The 22,893-nt window shown below is 35.2% G+C and overlaps 1 pseudogene; it reads right to left on the reverse strand.

The window, feature by feature from the left end:
* Positions 1–13,522: 13,522 nt before the first annotated feature.
* Positions 13,523–22,893, reverse strand: part of LOC114045852 — a 75,030-nt pseudogene continuing 65,659 nt past the window's right edge.

Here is a 22,893-nt window from a genome sequence, read left to right on the forward strand (position 1 = left end):
TTGTCATTTTTGTTATATTAGCTCCGCCTACCCAAGAGTAACTGATGTTTTTCCAATTATTTAAATCTGACTCTATTTGTGTGAAAAGTGTTTTGTAATTGTGTTCATATACTTCCTGGGTTTGTTTTGGGAGGTGGACTCCTAAATATTTTGTAATGTCTACAGTAACTTTAAATGGAATTTCTCTTTCTATCTCTTAGTGTTGGGCTTTATTGGTAATATACAGAAATGCCAATGATTTATGTGGGTTTATTTTATAGCCTGCAACTTTGCTAAAGTTGTTTATTATTTCAAGAAGTTTTTTTACTTGATTCTCTAGGATTCTCTAAGTATATCAGCATGTCATCTGCAAAGAGTGATAGCTTTGTTTCTTCTTTGCCTATTCTAATACCTTCAATTTTTTTTTAATTCTCTTATTGCTAAAGCTAGTGTTTCCAGTACTATATTGAACAACAGTGGTAATAATGGACATGCTTGTTTCATCCCTGAACTCAATGGAAATGCTTCTAGCTTGTCCCCAATACATATGATGCTTGATGAAGGTTTTAGGTAGATGCTATTTATTATTTTAAGGAAGACTCCATTTATTCCTGTGCTCTCTAGTGTTTTTCATAGGAATGGGTGTTGTATTTTGTTAAAAGCTTTTTTGTATCTATTGAGATGATCATGTGGTTTCTGTTAGTTTTGTTGTTGATATGATCAATTATGCAGATAGTTTTCCTAATATTGAACCAGCCCTGCATTCCTGGTATAAATCCCACCAGGTCATAGTGTATTATTCTTATAAGTTGCTGTAATCTATTTGCTAATATTTTATTTAAAATTTTTGCATCTATATTCATTAGAGAAATTGATCTATAATTTTCTTTCTCTGTTTTGACTCTTCTTGATTTAAATATCAGCACCATATTTATATCATAAAAAGAATTTGGTAAGACTCCTTGTTCACCTATTTTCCCAAATAGTCTATATAGTATTGGAATTAATTGTTTTTTAAATGTTTGATAGAATTCGCATGTAAATCCATCTGGCCCTGGAGATTTTTTTTCCTAGAGAGTTCACCAATGACTTTTTCAATTTCTTTTTCTGAGATGGGATTATTTAAATATTTTACTACCTCTTCTGTTAATGTGGACAATTTATATTTTTGTAGATATGTATCCATTTCACTAAGATTGTCAAATTTATTGGCATACATTTGGGCAAAATAGTCCTTAATTATTGTTTTAATTTCCTCTCCCATGGTGGTAGATATACCCTTTTCATTCTTGAAACTAGTAATTTGGTTTTCTTTTTTCTTTTTTTTAATTAAATTAACCAAAGGTTTATCTATTTTATTTTTTTTCATAAAACCAGCTTTTGTTTTATTTGTAGTTCAATAGTTTTCTTAATTTCAATTTTATTAATTTTCCTTTGGTTTTCAATATTTCTAATTTGGTGTTTAATTGATGATTTTTAATTTGTCCTTTTTCTAGTTTTTTTTTTTAGTTATAAGCCCAATTCACTGATCTCCTCTTTTTCTATGTTATTTATGTAGCATTTAGAGAATAAAACTTTCCCTCAGAACTGCTTTTGTTGCAACCCATAAGTTTTGGAATGCTGCCTCATTGTCATTCTCTTGAATGAAATTATTGATTGTTACTATGATTTGTTGTTTGACCCAATCATTATTTAGGATTAGATTATTTAGTTTCCAATTATTTTTTAGTCTATCTTTCCATGGCCCTTTATTACATGTAATTTTTTGTTGCATCATTATCTGAAAAGGATGCATTTAATACTTCTGCCTTTCTGCATCAGATTGTGAGGTTTTTATGCGCCAGTACATGGTCAGTTTTTGAGTATGTGCCATGTACCACTGAGAAAAAAATGTATTTCTTTCTATCCCCATTCAGTTTTCTACAGAGTCTATCATACCTAACTTTTCTAATGTTCTATTCACCTCTTTAACTTCTTTCTTGTTTATTTTGTGGTTAGATTTATCTAGTTCAGAGAGGGGGAGGTTGAGGTACCCCACTAGTGTAGTTTTGCTGTCTATTTCATCCTGTAACTCCCTGAACACCTCCTCTAAGAATGTGGATGCTATACCATTTGGTGCATATATGTTTAGTAATGATATTACTTCATTGTCTATGGTGCCTTTTAGCAGGATGTCGTTTCCTTCTCTATCTCTTTTGATAAGATCTATTTTTGCTTTTGTTTGTCTGAGATCAGGATTGCTACCTCTGCTTTTTTTTTATTTCAGCTGAAGCATAATATATTCTGATCCAGCCTTTTACCTTTACCCAATGTGTGTCACTCTTTTTCAAATGTGTTTCCTGTAAACAACATATTGTAGAATTATGGTTTTTAATTCATTCTGCTATCCACTTCCATTTTAGGGGAGAGTTCATACTATTCACATTCATAGTTATGATTATTATCTGTGTTTTTCTCTTTCTCTCTACCCTTTTTACTCCCCTGTTTATGCTTTTCTTTCTCTTTTCTCCTTTTCCCTCCTCATTAGTGTTTTGCTTTTGAACACTGCCTCCTTCAGTCCCTCCTCCCTTCTATTAGCCCTTTCCCTTTTCTTCCTCTTTACCTTTACTGCTTCTTCCCTCCCCTCTATCCTCCTCCCTGTTCTTTCCCCTTTTCTCTCTTAGTTCCTATAGGGCAAGTTAGATTTCTATACCTAACTGATTATGGTATTCCCTTTTTGAGTCAAATCTGATGAGAATAAGGTTCAAAAAATGCTCATCTCTCTCCTTTCTTTTCCTCTTCTGTAATAAGTTTTTGTGCCTTTTCCTGTAATGTAATTTATCCTTGTCTGCCTCCTCTTTTCTCAGTACATTTTCTTAGATCAGATTAATCCTTGGATTAATTACTTGGATCCATTTAACCCACCTGATTAGATTTTTGTTCATCATTACATCAAAGTCAACTTACATCCACCCCCTTTATGTATACTCCTTTAACAAGGTGTACTAACAATACAGTTTTCCAGAGTTACAAGTATCATCTTGCCCTGTAGGGATGTAAACAGTTTACCCTTATTAACAACATATTGTATCTTTCTGTCCCATTTACCTTTTCATGTCTCTTTTGAGTCTTACATTTGAAGATCACGTTTTCTGTTGAGCTCTGGTCTTCTTATCAGGAAGGTTTGGAAGTCCCCTATTTCATTGAATATCCATCTCCTCCCCTGAAAGAACATGCTTATTTTCACTGGGTAGTTGATTCTTGGTAGTAATCCAAGCTCCTTTGCCTTACAGAATATCATATCCCATGTCCTATGGTCTTTTAAAGTAGAAATTGCAAGGTCCGGTATAATCCTGACTGCGGTTTCACAATATTTAAATTATTTCTTTTTGGCTGCTTGCAGTATTTTCTCTTTGACCTGGTAATTGTGGAATTTGGCTACTATATTTCTTGGTGTTTTCAATTTGGGATCTCTTTCAGGAGGTGATCAGTAGATTCCTTCTATGTCTATTTTACCTTCTAGTTCTAGGACCTCAAGGCAGTTTTCCTTTATGATTTCCTGAAAGATACTGTCCAAGTTCTTTTTTTCATTGTGATTTTCTGGTAGACCAATAATTTTTACATTGTCTCTCTGGGATTGATTTTCCAGGTCAGTTGTTTTACCAATGAGGTATTTTACATTTTCGTCTTTTTTTTTCATTTTTTTTTTGTTTCTGTTTGACTGATCTCGCTCTTTCATAGAGTTATCAGTTTCCATTTGCCAGATCCTAATTTTTTAAAAAATGTTTTCTTCCATTAGATTTTGTACCTCCTTGCCCATGTGGCCAATTGTATTTTTTAGGGATATGTTTTCTTTAGTGTACTTTTTTTTTTCCAGCTGGCCAATTGTATTTTTTAAGGACTCTTCTACCTCTCTCATTTGACTTTTAAAATCCTTCTTGAGCTCTTCTAAGAAGGTTTTTTGGGCTTCAGACCAGTTCATATTCCCTTTTGAGGTTGCAGATGTGGGTTTGTTGACAATATTGTCCTCTTCAGAATTTCTGCCTTGATCTTCACTGTTCTCAACATATGAATCTACGGTACCTTTCTTTTTTGCTCATGGTGTTTTCTTATTCCCTGGCCTTTAAAGAGGTTGAGCACTCCTGGTGGGGAGCAGATGGCACTAACCCAAGCTTCTTATGTTGGGATCCTAGTTCTTGGTCACTGGTTTTGGGTGCTGGGGCCTCCAATGCTGGCAGCTGGAGGCTGTAGGGTTCTGGCAGCTTACCTGGTGTTAATCTGGAATCAGCAACACTGGCACTCTAGGGCAACTCTAGGTTGCCTGCTTTTCCCTTCCTTTCACTATCTTCAGCTCCTTTCAGATGGATTTTGCAGGGTGTTTATCCACATGGGGCCCTTTGTACTGCTGCTTCCCTTAGTTTTTCTGAGGCACTGGGAGACCCATTTGCTGTAGAATGCTGAGGCACCTGGTGGTTTTCTGAGCTGGTTTCTAAAGGTTCCCCCACCCTCACTGAGGTACTCAGAGGTACAGGTGTTGGTGTTTGCCTGCTCCACCAGTTGGGTTTCAGGATCTCCTCCTGGTGTGCTAAAGTGGGGCTTTCTTCTAGCTTGCTGGGATGCCTCCCAATACCTACTACTCCCCTTCCCCCAGGGCAATAGGTGCCTTTCCCGTTAATCCCTCAAGCTACCTGGGCTACTGGACTGCTGTTCCCTGTCTTTCCTCTGGTTGAGGTGTTTTCCTGGGGCAATATTTTCAGGGCTTTCAGAGGTTGATATGGGAGGGTGAGAGCAACTACCTTTTTACTCCACCATCTTGGTTCCCAGAAGTGGAAGTCTCTACTTTCTTTCTTGTAGTTATTGTACTTAGTGTTTCAAACTTCTATAGTGAATTTCAGCCTGGTGCTATCTTTTTACTTATTATGTAATGCCCATGATTTATATAAATTTGGCCTGCTCAGTTTATAACATGAACTTTCAGGTTAGTCTTTCACTTCATCTCAACACTGAGGAGAGTGTGCATTAATATAATTAGGAGAAGCAGAACCAGGAGAACGTTGTACGCAGTAACAACCATGTTGTTTGATGACTAACTTTGATAGACTTAGCTCTTCTCAGTAATACAAGGATCTAAGACTTCTCTAAAAGCCTCATGATGGAAAATGCTATCCATATTCAGAGAAAGAACTATGGAGTTTGAATGCAGATTGAAGCACACTATTTGCTCTTCTTTTTCTTCTGTTTTGTTTTGTTACTTCTTTCTTGTGTTTCCTCCTATTTTTTCTAATTTTTTTTCACAACATGCCTAATGTGAAAATATGTTTAATAGGAATGTATATGTAGAGCCTGCATCAGACTGCATGACATCTTGAGGAGGGAGGGGGAGAGAATTTAAAACTCAAAAGCTCATGAAAGTGATTGTTGAAAATTAAAAATAAATGTATTAATTAAAATATAATTAGAAGAGATAAGTACTTGATCAAGGTGAACTGCATAACCCAACTCTAAAGTGCCTGAAAATCTCTTACTAGAATTAACCAAAGTTATAGACATGGATGTCAAATAGATTTCACAATAGCCATTAACAGATACTGTTATCATTAAATACATGAAAATGTATTTTTCTCTTTTAAGAAAATGTGATAATAGGTTTTAGAGATGAATTAAAAATATAGATTCATTGGCTCTGATAACATATGGATAATTAGATATAGATTCAGATTAATTTGTTGATTTTTTTGTCACCACAGGAGATGCTTCTCTAAAATTACATCATTTTGAAGTGATAAGGTACCTTAGAAGATACAGTTCAACTATCTTATTTGTTGAAATGTGAAAAGTAGGGTTATAAAAATTAATTGAATCACTTGATCAGGTCTCATAACTAATAATTTGAATGTTAAATAGATTTCTATTTTATTTATATTCATTTTCAAAATTAAAATAATATGGCATAGCTACAGAATTCTGGGACATATTTAAAGAAGACTGATCAATTCTCCATAGATCTTTCAGATTTGGGGGTCAGAGAAGATTTTAGTGTGGGAGGTGACACTTGAAATAATCCTTGAAAGAAAAACAAGAAACTGAGGTGAGGAAAGAATATGTTCTGTGCATATGCAAGACACAGAAGGGGTGTGTCCAACATGGCATATCAGAAGCAGCAACTCGGCTGAGCTTTCTCAATATTCCCCCGTGAACAGCATTAAAATAATGCCTTTAATTGAACTTTACAGTGGTAGTGCCAACAAAGATTAGAGTGAGATATTTTTCTGGCCTACAAAAGCTTAGGAGGTGCACAGGATAGTTCTGTGACACAAGGGTAGAAATCTGTCAAGAATATACAGATATGTTGGTAGTGACAATGGCTGTAGTAGCAGCAACACCATAGGAAGCTCTCAGCCCCAAGATAGAAAAGATGTTGCACAACTAGTCAGAAAGAGATTACAGGAGACCTATTACTGGCAATGGCTAGACCTGGCATTTATTGGCAACTTTATTGCCCATATGCAGTTGTAGGTCACAGTTCCAGGATGGAGGGGAGCATTTGTGGTTACTCACAAGGTAGGAAGTGCCCTAGTCACAGTTACAGAGCTAAGAGTGCTAGTATTATGTATGCAGGGGAACAGGATTCATTCCTAGATAAGGACTGGAGCGCAGACTAGGAGAGCAGTAACCACACCTCTCCCAGAATCCCACCACTTTGGAAGCATCAAAAACTTTCAGACTCCTCAGAACTAGCTCAGAAAACAGTAGGACAAAAAGCCTGAGGCTTGGAACAGTGCCTCCCCAACAACAAGAAAGCTAAGCCCAGCTTTAACATAAAGTTCAAAGTCCATAAATAAACTGGAAAAAATAAGCAAATAAAACAGGAAAATGAGCAGACAACAACAAATAACCTGACCATAAAAAAAGCTACTATGGTGGCAAGGGTAACCAAGACACAAACTCAGAAGAAGAAAATAATATGAAAATAGCTACAATCAAAGACTCAAATAAAATTGTTAATTGGACACAAGAACAACAAGAATTTCCATAAGAGTCAAAGAAAACAATAAGAGTGGTAAAAGAAAAATTGTATGAAAGAAATGAGAGTGATGCAAGAAAATTATGAAAAGAAAATTAACAGCTTGTAGAAGAGTCACAAAATATAATGAAGAAATTAACACTTAGCAACAGAACTGGCCTAATGTTAAAAGAGTCACAAAAATTCACTGAAGAAAAGAACTGGGGGAGGAGCCAAGATAGCAGAGTAAAAGCAGTGACTTGCTTGAGTTCTCCCCTAAACCACTCCAAATACCTATAAAAATGGCTTTAAACATTCTAGAGCAGCAAAACCCACACAAAGACAGAGTGAAACAAATTTCCAGCCCAAGACAACCTGGGTGGTTTATTGAAAAGGTCTATAGCACCAAACTGGAAGATCAATCACTCTGATCAATAAAGTGATCCACCACAACTCTAAAGGACTCATGATTATAAAATCTTATTCACTTCCAGATAGAAAATCGATGGACTCAGAGTTCAGCATGTTGTGTTGGGAAAGACCAGGCCTCAGCAAACTTGGGGGATTGAATCACTAGCAGCTGTAGTGGTTTCCAGACTTCTCAACAGTTCAGCATGGTCATGCTGGGATAGACCAGGCCTCAGCAAACTAGGGGGATTAAATCACTAGTAGCTGTAGTGGTTTCCAGACTTCTCAACCCCAAAATGCCAAAGACAACTTATAAGATCAATAAGAAAGGTCTGTTGGACCTGGGTAAGAGAGGACCTTGGTCTGGCCCCAGTCCTTGTGCAGCTGCTGCTTCCAGAGCTCTCAGGTCACAGAAGGTGGGCTGATCAAGCAACTGATCAAAAGGAAATTACAGGGATCTCTTTGCTGGTGCTGAGGCAGTATTCTTTTGCTTTGCTCATGATTGGATTTAAGTTGAAGTTCTGGGTAGTGGTCCTGGGGCAAGGAGGAGCATTGGTGTGGTGGAGCTTGTGGCAGTGGTGGAGAGAGAATCCTCCTCACAGTTCTAAGACAGAAAGAATGCTTGTGGTCACTCATAGACAAGAGTAAAGGCCAGGAAAGGGGTAAACACCTCACTTTTGATCATACCACATTGGAAATGTACATGTCCTTAAAAGTATCTCTGAAAATAGTTGCACAAAACCCCCAAAGCTTGGGACAGTACATCCAAAACACTGGAAGCAGAACAAGACATTAACAAAGAGATTAAAAGTCAAGTAATTGGCTGGGAACATGAGCAAACAGGACAAAAACTCAGACCATAGATTCTTACTTTGGTGACAAAGAAGATCAAAACATACAATCAGAAGACAACAAAGTCAAAGCTCCTACATCCAATGCATCCAAGAAAAACATGAATTGGTTGCAGGCCATGGAAGAGCTCAGAAAGGATTTTGAGAAGCAAGTAAGAGAAGTAGAGGAAAAACTGGGAAGAGAAATGAGAGTGATGCAAGAAAATCATGAAAAAACAAGTCAATAGCTTGCAAAAAGAGACCCAAAAATGATGAAGAAAATAACACCTTAAAAAACAGGCTAACCCAAATGGCAAAAGAGGTCCAAAGAGCTAAAAGCAGAACTGGCCAAATGGAAAAGGAAGTACAAAAGCTCACTGAAGAAAATAATTTCTTAAAAATTAGAATGGAGCAAGTGGAAGCTGTTGACTTTATGAGAAGTCAAGAAATTACAAAACAAAACCAAAAGAATTGAAAAAATAGAAGACAATGTGAAATACCTCATTGGAAAAACACTGACCTGGAAAATGGATCCAGGAGAGATAATTTAAAAATTATTGGACTACCTGAAAACCATGATCAAAAAAAGAGCCTAGAGAAAAGAACTCCTTAAAAAAGCAGAATGGACCAGATGGAAAAACAGGTATAAAAATAATTCTTTAAATTTTAGAATTGGGCAGGTGAAATCTACTGACTCCATGAGACACCAAGAAAAAAATAAAATAAAGTGAAATGAATAAAAAAAAAAAGAAGGAAATGTGAAATATCTCAGAGCTAAAAAAAAGAAGCTGAGCTAAAAAAAGATAAGAGAGAGATAATTTAAAAATTAAGGGAAAACTAGAAAGTCATGTTAAAAAAATAAAGAACCCAAACATCACATGTCAAGAAATTATAAGGAAAAATTGTCCCAACATGTTAGATTCAGGAGATAAAAGAAATTGTAAGAATCCACTAATCACCTCCTGAAAGCATTCCCAAAATGAAAACTCCTAGGAACATTATAAATAAATTCCAGAGCTCCCAGGTCAAGGAAAAACTATTATAAGCAGCCAGAAAAAAAAAAAAAACAATTGAAATATCATGGAGACACAGTGAGGATCATATTAGATTTAATGGTTTCCACATTAAGAGAGTGAAGGACTTGGAATGTGATATTCTGGAAGGCAATGGTATTTAAATTACAATCAAGAATAACCCATCCAGCAAATTTAAGAATAACTTTTGAAGGTGAAAATGAATGTTAAATGAAATGGAGGACTTTCAAGAATTGATGAAAAGACCAAAGCTGAATAGAAAATTTGACATTCAAACACAAGACTCAAGAGAAGCATAAAAGGTGAAAATGAAAGAGAAATCATAAGTGACTTAAGATTAAATTGTTTATATTCTTATATGGGAAGGTGAGTTATGTAACCTCTATGAAATCTATCATTGTAAAGGCAGTTAAAAAGAGTTTATGTGGACAAAGAGTGTGGGTATGAGTCAATTATATTGAAATGATCTCCAAAAAATAATGAGGAGGTGAGACAAAAGATGCATTGGGAGAAAGGAGAAGGAAGAGGTGGGATGGAGAAATTTTTCCCAAATAAAAGAGCTATACAAGGAAAAGCTTTTACAGTAGAGGGAAAATGAGGGGGTTGGTGGACAATCATTGAACTTCACTCCCATTAGAATTGGTTCAAAGAGGGAAGATTATGCGTGTATGTCTATGTATGGAAATCTATCTTACCCAATAGGGAAAGAGGAGGGAAAGGGAATAAGAAAAAGGGCATGGGAAATATAAAAGAGAGTATATATTGAAGGAGACAGTGATTAGAAGCAAAAATACTGTTGAGGAATGACAGGTTAAAAGAGAGAAAAGAAAAAAAACAGAAAAAAATGAGATGGAGATAAATATATGGTAATCCTAACTGTGAGTATGAATGGGATGAGGTCACCCATAAAATGGAAGCTGATAGCAGAATGAATTAGAAACCAGAACCCAACAATATGTTGTTTGCAAGAGACACGTTTGAAACAAAAAGACACAAAGAGTTAAAATTCAGGGCTGGTGCAGAATCCAACATGCTTCAGTTGAAGTTAAAAAAAAAAGGCAGCAGTAATAATCATGATCTCAGAAAAAACAAGAGCAAAAATACACCTAATTAAAAGAGACAATCAGGGAAATTATCTTTCTGCTAAAAGGTATCATAGTCAATTATGTAATAGCAAAAATTATTAAAGCAAATCTTTCTGATAAAGGTCTTCTTTTTCAAATATATGTGTTTTTCTCATATATAAATCTACATGTATATATATATATATAAATGAGTTAAATTTGTAGAAAAAAATAGCTATGGTCAAAGGCTATGAAAAGACAGTTTTCAGATGAAATTAAGGTTATCCATTGTCACATGAAAAAATTCTCTAAGTCACTATTGACTAGAGAAATTCAAAATCAAAGAACTCTGAGGTACTGCCTCATACTTATCAGAAATGACAAATGCTGGAGGGAATGAGGGAAAATAGGTATACTAATGAACTGTTGGTAAAGTAGCAAACTATTTTGATTGTTCTGGAAAGTAATTTGGAACCATTCCCAAAGGGTTATAAAACTCTGCATACTATTTGCCCTGGCAATACCACTACTAGGTATGTATTCCAAAGAAATCAAAGACATATTAAAAAGACCTATATGTACAAAATTATTTATGGCAACATTTTTTTGTGGTGGCAAAGTTTTGGAAACTCAAGGAATGTCCATCAACTAGGAAATGGCTGAACAAACTGTGACTTATTATTGTGATGGAGAAGTATTGTGCTATAAGAAAACAGGAAAACATGCTAAGATGTATATGAAATGATATAAAATAAAGTGAGAAGAACTGGGAGATAGTTATACACAAGAACAGAAATAAAATGATATCAACTCTGAAATGCTAGGCTACTTTTATTAACTTCAGTTCTATTCCCATTTTATCCATCTACTTTCCATATGACTTTGGACATATTTTTCCTTAATCTTTAAAATTAGGGTAACTTGCACTTTTGGTAATCAACTTACTTTGTTTTAAAGTTCCCATTCTCTTTTAGGAAAGCTTTGTATTTTGGCTGCATAGTAATGTTTCTCCTTAAGAAAAGACATGCCTAGGGCAGAGTTAAGATGGCGGAGTGAAAACAGGGACTCATCTGAGCTCTTCATTAAATCTCTTCATCTACCTCTAAAAAGTGACACTGCACAAATTCTAGAGTGGTAGCACACAAAGAGACAGAGTGAGGCAGATTTCCAGCTCAAGACAACCTGGAAGGTCGACAGGAAAGTTCTATAGAACCAGTCTGAGAGAGGAGCATCCTGCATGCAGGTGCAGTGCCACACCTGGCCTAAGCAAAGCCAGAGCAGGCTTCAGGGATGGAATCACCAGCAGCAGTGGCATCTTCCAGTCTTCTCCACCCACAGATGCCAGAGACAATTTAGAAGGTCAGCAGGAGGGGGTCTGTCAGGAACTGGGTGAGAGAGAAGCACAGTCTAGTGCAGGACTGCAGGGCATGCAATGATACCCTTACACCAGTAAACCAGGAAGAGACCTTGGGAGTGACAGAATCAGCAGCCTTAGCAGTGACAGCAGTAGAAGCAGCACCAGCAGCTGCTCCTGAAGCCATTAGCTCACAGACTAATTGTTTTAAAGTCACCTATTTCAACCTCCAGGAGCCAAGATAGTTTTAAACAGTAAGCAGTAAGTCATTCTCACCCTCCCTTATTGACCTTGAAAAACCCAGAGAATATTGCCCTAGGAAAAATCCTGAAATAGTAGAGTCAGCAAAAAGACTAGATAGAGCAGTCTTTTAGCTTCTGAGGCTAGGGGGATTAACTAGAAAGAACCCTCTTGCTGTGACTGAAGTAAACCAGTACAGGAAGGGAAGTATCCCAGCAAACCAGTGGCAAGCCCTACCTCAGCAATACAGTAACCAGGCCCCTAACCCCCAGCACAAGAAGCCTGGGATAGTGCCACCTGTGCCACAGAAGCAGAGATCAACTTTAAAGGCAAGAAAAAAAAGGTAAACAACATGAACAAGAAGCAACTTAGAAAAACAATGACCATAGAAAAGTATCTTGGTTACAGGAAAGATCAAAGCACAAATTCAGGGGAGAATAACATTGTCAATATACCAATATCTGAAACCTTAGAGGGGAATATGAACTGGTCTCAAGTCCAAAAATCCTTCTTGGAAAAGCTGAAGAAGGATTTTAAAAGTCAAATAAGGGAAGTAGAAGAAAACTTGAACAATTTATTTTTTTAAATGCAAAAAGTACACTAAAAAAAACAGCTCCCTATAAAGTAAAATGGGTCAAATGGAAAAGAAGGTTCAAAAGCTAACTAAAGAAAATAATTCATTAAAAATTAGAATTGGGTAATTGGAAGCTAATGACTCTTTGAAACACCAATAATCGATCAAACAAAATCAAAAGAATGAAAAAATAGAAGAGAATATAAAATTCCTCATTGTGAAAACAACTGACCTGGAAAGCAGATCAAGGAGAGATGACTTATGAATTAATGGTCTACCTGAAAAGCATGATGAAAAAAAGAGCTTGGATAGCATTTTTCAGAAGATCATCAAGGAAAATTGCCCTGAGGCCTTATAACCAGAGGGTAAAATAATCATTGAAAGAATCCACCAATCACTTCCTGAAAGAGATCCCAAATTGATAATGCCAAGGAATATTGTGGCTAAGTTCCAGAATTATCAGGTCAAGAAGAAAATTTTGCAAGCATCCAGAAAAAAACAATTCAAATATTGTGGAACCACAATCTGGATTATACAAGGCCTCGCAGCTTCTACATTAAAAGATCAGAGGGCTTGGAATATGATACTCCATAAGGAAAAGGAGCTTGGATTACAACCAAGGATGAACTACCCAGTAAAACTGAAAATAGTCCTTCAGGGGAGGAGATGGACATTCAATGAAATAGGGTACTTCCAGACTTTTCTGATGAAAAGACCAGAGCTCAATGGAAAATTTGATCTTCAAATACAAGACTCAAGAGAGGGATAAAAAGATAAACAGGAAAGGAAAAAGTAAACATTATTCAATAAGGATAAACTATTTACCCCCCTAAATGGGAAGATGATACTTATTACTCTTGAGAACTGCATAATTTGTATGTTTTATTGTGGTTTTATTTATTTTTTAAAATATTTCCCAATTTTATTTTAATCCAGATCAACCCACCAGTGTTCTGCTTCAGTGATTAAATTAAGGAAGTTTCTCTCCATCATGAGTTCTATAATTTTGCATAAGTGTTCTGATCTCAGGGGAAGCCTTCCCACATTAATCACACTCTTAAGATTTCTCTCTGGTATGTATTCTCTTATGTAATGAAAGATGTGAATTCTAGGTGTAGTCTTTTCCACACTTATTGCATTCATAGGGTCACTCTCCAGTGTGAATTTTCTGATGTCGAGCCAGTGCTGCACTGCAAGGAAAGTCTTTCCCACAATCGCTACATTTAAATGGTTTCTCTCCAGTATAAATACTACTGTGGTTGGTAAGATTAGACTTGTGAGAGAAAACCTTCCCACAAACACTGCATTGATGATGTTTTATTCCTGTATGAGTATTTTGGTGCTGAGTAAGGTTAGAGCTTAAATAAAATGTCTTCCCACATTCATTACATTCACAGGGTCTCTCCAGTGTGAATTCTCTGATGTTGAGTCAGTGTTGTGCTCTGAGGAAAGACTTTCCCACAATCATTGCATTTAAAAAGTTCTTCTCCAGTATAAATCCTATAATGTTGCATAAGATTTGTATTCTGGTGGAAGGCCTTTCCACAGTAACTGCATTTGAAAGATCTTTCTCCAGTATGAATTCTTTAGTGCTGTGTAAGTTTTACCTTTTGCCAGGAGACCTTTCCACATTCACTGCATTTGTAAGATTTTTTTTTGACTATCAATACTAGTGTGTTGAGTACAATCTGCCTTCAGACATGATATCTTCCCACATTTAATCAATTCAGAATGTTTTTTTTCCCTATATGAGTTCTCTGGCATAAAGTAAATTCATTATTTGGGAGGAAAGAATTCCCACTTTCATGAAGTTGCTCTTCAGCATGAATTCCATGTTTCTAATGCAGTCTAAAACATAAATGAGAGCTTTGGCATTTGTTAACCATAGAATATGTCAGTGAATAGATTTGATTACATTGTCTTTGATCTGACTCCATGGTGAAGCTCCTTCTCTGGTTATCACTTTTATAGAGATTCAAAACTACAGATAATTCTTGTGATAAAAGGACTAGCTCTGGAATAGCAGTTTGGCTGTATCTACTGTATAAAGAGCCTCTGGCTGCATTGGCAGTTTCTGTTTGGATTACTTTTCCTTGTCTTGAGTGATTCTTCTCACTGCTCTGTTCTTTCTTTGTCATGTCATAATACTGCCAGACTTTTCCCATGTTGGAGATGCATAGGTCATCCCACATGGAGCTTTGCTGGGATAAGTCTTCCATAGAAATACTCAACTTTGGAGCTGACTCCTTGATCTGAGGCCTAGTGTCACCATTTGAAGATAAGAAAAAGTGTAAATGTCCTTTCCCTTGGATGAATAAGCATTTTAGTACACTTCAATTTCCTCAATAGTCTGGCTGTTATAAGCAATGTATATATTTTCACTTAAATTTAAATCAGTTCTTAAGGTTTTAAAATTTTCTTTGAATTCACCAAGCTTATCCTTTCACATAGGTCAATAATATTATATTAGGTAAATATGTCAGAACCAATGCAGATGATGCAGAATTAATGGAAAAGGAACAATTACTGGCTCACATACACCATATGGACAAAGTAGCTTAAAGTGTTTTTTTCAGGAAACTTCTCCATCTGAATGTCACACCTGGGAGAATCATGAAAGTGAGATCACTGGGTTTATGAAGAGGAAGTTTTGTGGAGCTCCTACACTGCAAAATTCCACTTTGCTTTCCAAAAAGATAAACATAATTCAAAGTTTTGCCCACAGTGGAGCTGCATTCTGGCTAGTAAGTTCTTAGGACACTATATAATGAAACCCCATGTTCTTCCCCTGACTCCACCTGAGAGATGACATCCACATTGGAATCTGCAAGGCTGAGTCTGACCAGGTTCCTGTAGTTCTCCAGCATCACCTCCCAGTAAAGCTTCTTCTGGGAAGTGTCCAGGTAGCCCCACTCCTCCCAGGTGAAGACCACAGCCACATCCTTGAATGTCACTGATTCCTGGGGGGGTGCTTGCTGGTGAGAAACTCTAGGACCATTCTGTGTTCCTTCCTGCTCCCTGCTGGACCTGCACCCAGCCCACTGGGGTCCCACAAGACTGAGCTCACAAGCCTCTGAAAGACTTTGAAAACAGAGAACTGTATATTTATTATGATATTTAGAAAGGATATACATAGAGAGGCTGTGTTTAAGTTGACTTTGATGTAATGATAAAAAACCTAATGAAGTGGTAAAAAGGAACTATTAGGAGAAGAGGAAAGGGGGAGACAGAAATGGGTAAATTTCATCACATGACAAGGCACAAAGACATATTACAGTAGAGGAAAAAAGGGATGAAGATGAGCATTGTTTGAACTTTGCTGTCATGGATTTGGCCCAAAGAGGGAATAACATACTATGTTAAGTATAGAAATTTAACTTGCCATATTGGTAGTACTAGGGGAAAGGGGAAAGAAAAGGAAAGGGAGAATAGAAGAATGGGAAGAAGTAGTAAAGAAAAAGGGAAAGAAAAGGGAGGAGGTATTATAAGACAGGGCAGAGAGGCAGTGGTAAAAAGCAAAACTCTAGCGAGGAGGGAAAAGGAGAAAAGGAGAAGGAGAATCATAAACTGGGGAGGGGAAAAATAGGATGGAGAGAAAGACACAGATAGTAATCATAACTGTGAATGTGAATGGGATGAACTCTCCCATAAAATGGAAGTGGATAGCAGAACAGGTTAAAAACCATAATCCTATAACATGTTGTTTGCAAGAAATACATTTGAAACAGAGGTATACACACAGGGTAAAGGTAAAAGGCTGGAGTAGAATATATTATGCTTCAGTTGAAGTAAAAAAAATGCAGGGGTAGCAATCCTGATCTCAGACAAAGCAAAAATAAAAATAGATTTTATTAAAAGAGATAAGGAAGAAAATTACATTCTTCTAAAAGGCACCATAGAAAATGAAGCAATATCATTACTAAACATATATGGACCAAATGGTATGGTATCTAAATTCTTAGAAGAGAAATTCAAGGAGTTACAGGAAGAAAGAGACAGCAAAACTATGCTATTTGGGAACCTCAACCTCTCCCCTTTCTGAACTAGATAAATCTAACCACAAAATAAATAAAAAAGAAGTTAAGGAAGTGAGTAGAATTTTAGAAAAGTTAGATATGGTGGACCTTTAGAGAAAACTGAATGAAAATAGAAAGGAATATCCTTTTTTTTTTCTCAGCAGCACATGGCACATACACAAAAATTGACCATGTACTAGGATGTAAAAACCTCACAATCCAATGCAGAAAAACAGAAATATTAAACGTATCTTTTTCAAATCGTGAAATTAAGAAAACTATTGAACTAATAAATAAAACTAAGAGCTAGTTTTATGGGAAAAAAATGGACAAACCTTTGGCTAATTTAATTAAACAAAAGAAAGAAGAAAATCAAAATAACAGTATAAAAATGAAAAGGATGAGTTCACCAATGAAGAGGAAATTAAAACAATAATTAGCAACTCTTTTGCCCAACTGTATACCAATAAAATTTGACAATCTTAGTGAAATGGATGAATATTTGCAAAAATATAAATTACCCAGATTAAGAAAAAAGAAATTAAAATACCTAAATAACCCCACTTCAAAAAAAGAGAAATTGAATAACACATCAATGAACTCCCTAGAAAAAAAACTCCAGAGTAAGATGGATTTACAAGTGAATTCTATCAAATATTTATAGAACAATTAGTTTCTGTACTATATTGACAATTTGGGAAAATAGGAGGAGTCTTACCAAATTCTTTTTATGATACAAATATGATACTGATACCTAAACCAAGAAAAGTCAAAACAGAGAAAGAAAATTATAGAACAATTTTCCTAATGAATATAGATGGAAAAAATTTAAATAAAATATTAAAAAATAGATTACAGGAACTTATCATGAGAATAATACACTATGACCAGGTAGGATTTATACCAGGAATACAGGAATATATTTATACCATGTCAACAGGAATACAGAATACACAGCAATACAGGAATACAGGGCTGGTTCAATATTAGGAAAACTGTCATCATAATTGATCATATCAACAACACAACTAACAGAAATCACATGCTTATCTCAATAGATTCAGAAAAAACTTTTGCCACAATACAACACCCATTCTTTTTAAAAATACTAGACAGCATAGGAATGAATGGAGTCTTCTTTAAAATAATAAGTAGCATCTACCTAAAACCTTCATCAAGCATTATATGTAATGGGGATAAGCTAGAAGTATTTCCAACAAAATAAGGGGTGAAACAAGGATGTCCATTATCACCACTGGTGTACAATATCATACTGGAAACATTACCTTTAACAATAAGAGAAGAAAAATAAATTGAAAGTATTAAAATAGGCAAAGAAGAAACAAAGCTATCACTCCTTGCAGAAGATATGATGATATATTTAGAGAATCCTAGAGAATCAAGTAAAACTCTACTTGAAATAATGAACATCTTTAGCAAAGTTGCAGGATATAAAATAAATCCACATAAATCATTGACATTTCTATATATTACCAACAAAGCTCAACAGCAAGAGACAGAAAGAGAAATCCCATTTGAAGTTACTGTAGACATTATTAAATATTTAAGAGCGTAGCTGCTGAAACAAATCCAGGAACTGTATGAACACAATTACAAAACACTTTTCACACAAATAGAATCAGATCTAAATAATTTGTAAAACATTAGTTGCTCATGGGTAGGCTGAACTAATATAATAAAAATGACAATTCTACCTAAATTAATTTACTTATTCAGTGCCATACTAATCAAGCTACCAAAACTTATTTTATAGAGCTAGAAAAAATAATAACAAGATTCATTTGGAAGAACAAAAGGTCCAGAATATCAAGAGAACTAGTGAAAAGAAATGCTAGGGAAGGTGACCTAGCCATAATAGATCTTAAATTATATTAAAAAGCAGCAATCATCAAAACTACTTGGTACTGGCTAAGAAATAGAGTGATGGATCAGTGGAATAGATTTGGTCAAGACACAGTAGTCAATGACAGTAGTGATCTACTGTTTGATAAACCCAAAGACCCCAGCTTATAGGATAAGAACTCACTATCTGATAAAAAACTGCTGGGAAAACCAGAAAAAATAGTATGGCAAAAAGTACGCATAGACAAAAATCTTACACCCTATACCAAAATAAAAGGAGAATGTATACATGATTTAAATATAAAGGCTGATACTATAAGCAACCTGGGAGAGCAATGAATAGTTGCCCTGTCAGATTTATGGAGAACAAAAGAATTTATGACCAAACAAGAGATAGAAAACATTTTGAAATGCAAAATAGATAATTTTGATTACATTAAATTGAAAAGTTTTGTTCAAAGAAAGCCAATGTAACCAAGATCAGGAGGGAAGCACAAAACTGGGAAAGAATTTTTACAACCAGTGTCTCTGATAAGTCTTCATTTCTAAAATACATAGAGAAATAAGTCAAATTTATAAAAATATGAGTCATTCACCAATTGATAAAACGGTCAAAAGATATGGATATGCAGTTTTCAGATGAAGAAATTAAAGCTAGCTATAGTCATATGAAAAAATACTGTAAATCACTATTGATTATAGAAATGCAAATCAAAACAACTCTGAGGTACCACATCACACCTATCAGACTGGCTAACATGACAAAATAAGAAAATGATAAATGTTGGAGAAGATGTGGGAAAATTCTGACATTAATACATTGTTGGTGGAATTGTGAACTGATCCAACCATTCTGGAGAACAATTTGGAACTATGCCCAAAGGATATAAAAATGTGCACACTCTTTGACCCAGCAATAACACTTCTAGAGCTGTATAACAAAGAAATCATAAAAATAGCAAAAGGACCCACATGTACAAAAAATTTATTGCAGCTCTTTTTGTGGTGACAAAGAATTGGAAATTGAGGGGATGCCCATTAATTGGGAAATGGCTGAACAAGTTGTAGTATATGAATGTAATGGAGTACTATTGTTCTATAAGAAATGATGAGTAGGCAGATTTTAGAAAAACCTGGAAAGATTGACATGAACTGGTGCTGAGTGAAGTGAGCAGAACCATGAAAATGCTGTACAGAGTAACAGCCATGTTTTTTGATGACTAACTTTGATAGATTTAGCTCTTCTCAGCAATGCAAGGATCTAAGACTTCTCTAAAAGTCTTGTGATGAAAAATGATATCCACATTCAGAGAAAGAACTATGACATTAAAATGCAAATTGAAGCACACTATTTGCTCTTTTTTCCTTCTGTCTTGTTTTTTTTTTCTTTCTTGTGGTTCCTCTTATTGGTTTTAATTTTTTACAACATGACTAATATGTTTGTTTGTTTTGTTATGGCTAGGCAATGTAGTTAAATGACTTGCCCAGTGTCACAAAGCTAGTAAGTATTATGTGTCTGAGGCTGGATTTGAACTCAGGTCCTCCTGAATCCAGGGCTGGTGCTCTATCCATTGAACCACCTAGCTGCCCCCAATATGACTAATGTAAAAATATGTTTAATAGGAATGTATATGTAGAGCCTATATCAGATTGCACACTGTCTTAGGGAGGGAGGGGGAGAAAATTTAGAACTCAAAAGCTCATGGAAGTGAATGTTGAAAACTAAAAGTAAATTAATTTTTTATAAAATACATGTCATGTTCATTTAAAAAAGTTAATTTAAAACAACTTTTGTGGTGAAAAATGTTTAGACTATCTGAATTGCCCCAAGATAAGCATGTTAAGATTTTATAAAAAGAAAAGTTCTTAGTATCCAACTCATGTTTTCTCCTTGAGCATTTTTTTAAACACATCTATTTTAATAATCAGCGAAGAAATTTACATTCTCTACAGAACTGGTGTGAACAATGAAGGTGAGGAAGATTAAAATGAATTGTATAGACAAGAGCTCATCACTGCTCCTGCTTTGATGATTCTCTATTGCAAGTATTTATGTTTGATCCTTGTACTCCATTGGACACCACCTATAAGAAAAGCCATGTTGAGAGTGGATCATTTTTTTTAAGTCAAATTATGTCTTATTCCAAAAGGCAGCATTTTAAGTTATAAATAAGTAACTACTATTCTCATAGGATATGCATAGCTATGTACATTACTTCTGATATTTAGGAGTTGGACAGCTAAGTAATTTAACTGAAGAAACATTCCTACATATCATTGAAGCATAGGCTTTAGATTTCTGTCTGTGCATGGGTGAGGTGGGGGGAAGGTTAGATTTTAGGTTTTTAATGTAAACACATCCTCAATATGAGTAGGCATCGTGACACAATGAAATGAGCATTGGATTTAAAATAAGCATGCCTAGATTCACTTCCTGACCTTGCCCTCTTGTTAACCATGTACTTTGGGCAAGTCACACTGAGCCTTTCTGGGTTTCAGTTTCCTCATATACAAAATGGGTGGCTTTACTAAATGATCTCTAAGGTACCTTCCAGTTCTAAGCCTATGATCTGGATGCATTAGTGTTCAAGAACCTCAGGCTGATTAAAACTAATTTGAGTGAATTTATATGTTTATTGACTCTCTGGACTGAAAGTAGGATCATAGATTTAGAGTTGAAACAAACCTCAGAGGTCATCTAATTAAATCTCTTCATTTTACAATTGAAGAAACCTTGTCCCAGAAAAGTTCACTTGCTCATATTCAGAAAACTTTAAGTGTCAGAAGAAAGTTTGGATACTGATTATCTGTCTGTAGAAAGATGACTCTTTTGTTTGTACTAGTTGGAAAGAAACCTTAAAGATTTATTTTACTCTAAGGAAAATAAGATCCAGAGTTGTGAAATGACTTGATGAAAAGATAAATGACTGAAACAGGATTTAAACCTCGGTTTTCTTATTTCTGACATGTTCCTTTCTACAACATCATGGTGTTATATCTTTAATCAAACTATTCTGTCAAACTAGTCAATTTAGAGGAGGGGAAAATAATAAAAAAAATGATCAGTTGGGTTGCTTGATCGAATTGTGTGGTCAATTCAACTAAAGTAGTTAACCTAGTTGTGAGTACAAACATGATCTCTAAAACAATGACATTTGATTATAAAAAGAAAGCAACAGAAATATATTTGGAAAAAATGAAATCATTTATGTAAAGCACTTTAGAAGTAAATGACTGATTTATATTAAAAAATATTCATTTTCCTTCCAAAATCCTTTTCTAAGAAGAGGAGATGGGTCTGTAAGTGCCCAAGAACATCATTATGGGATGCACTGAATCACATTTTGAGATGTACTTTGAAAAGGTCTAAAATGATTAAGCATTATCTTTAATTCATCAATTTGGCTCCAAATGTTTTCAACTGTTTTCAGTTCAGCACTGGGAAGGCAAGCTAAATTGAGTCGGAATTAAATTATCTGAGTCAGATAATATCAAACAAGATAATATCTTCTTGTATAGACACAGTCATAATATGGGACCTTTCAGTTCAAATGAAAAAAAAAGTGGCAATTCCAGTTAGTAACCATTCTGTCACTGAATAGCTCTGAACTTGGAGTTCAGAGAAGATCAACAATTCACTTGACATAGTACATAAGTGACTTGACAAAAAAAAAAGTGACTAAACAATCTTGTGGAATATTGTATTACTCCCTATAACAACCACTTTTACTCTCCATCCCCAATACTAATGTGAGAAATGATTCCTGATGCAGTATAATAAATCATGATTTCATTTATTTTAGTTAAGTGCTTCCTATGGAGCAGAGATATTGAGGTAATTTTGGCAAGAATGTGGCTGCAAAAAAGAGACATTAAACAGCAAATGTGCACTAAGTACTGTGCAAAACATTGTTGGAGATACAAAATTTGGATAAGACAAAATCCTTATCCCTAAGAGGTTTATAATCTAGTAGAGAATTAAAACAGCAAAACAAATAGAACAAAGTTATGGGATGAACCCACTAGATAGTTGGCTTCCTCCTTATTAATTTAATTTACATGAAGTTTGGGGCATGCATTCATTGAGGTGAGGGAGGTGGGAGAGAAAGAAGTGACCCATTTTGTTTTCAGCCTAGAGAGAGTAATATAACATAAAGATTAAAAAGGAAGGCTGTAATGTTGTGGAAATCTTTGAATGACAGGCAAATAAGTTTGAATTTTATTCCCCAAAATAACAGCCACTAAACATTTTTATCAGTGACATGACTGGATTATTCTTTCAGTCATATGAAGGAATGATAAGACAGAAAGCAGAGAGGTGGGTAGATATGAAGAATAAAAGATCCCATTGCAGTATTTCATGTTTGTACTAAAGATCTATACTTGGTTCATAGGAATAAAGAACAAAAGTAGTCAGATGTTGGAGAAATAAAACAGATAGGAAATAAGAATAGATAAGTATATTGAATACATAGTATTTATTAACTATTATATGAAGATTACCCCCTCAAAGGTGGCTTTACATTATCATTAGGTTTTTCCACATTAT

Source organism: Vombatus ursinus, unplaced genomic scaffold, assembly GCF_900497805.2.
Source record: "Vombatus ursinus unplaced genomic scaffold, bare-nosed wombat genome assembly UNPS02014779.1, whole genome shotgun sequence".
In the NCBI taxonomy this organism is placed as follows: domain Eukaryota; kingdom Metazoa; phylum Chordata; class Mammalia; order Diprotodontia; family Vombatidae; genus Vombatus; species Vombatus ursinus.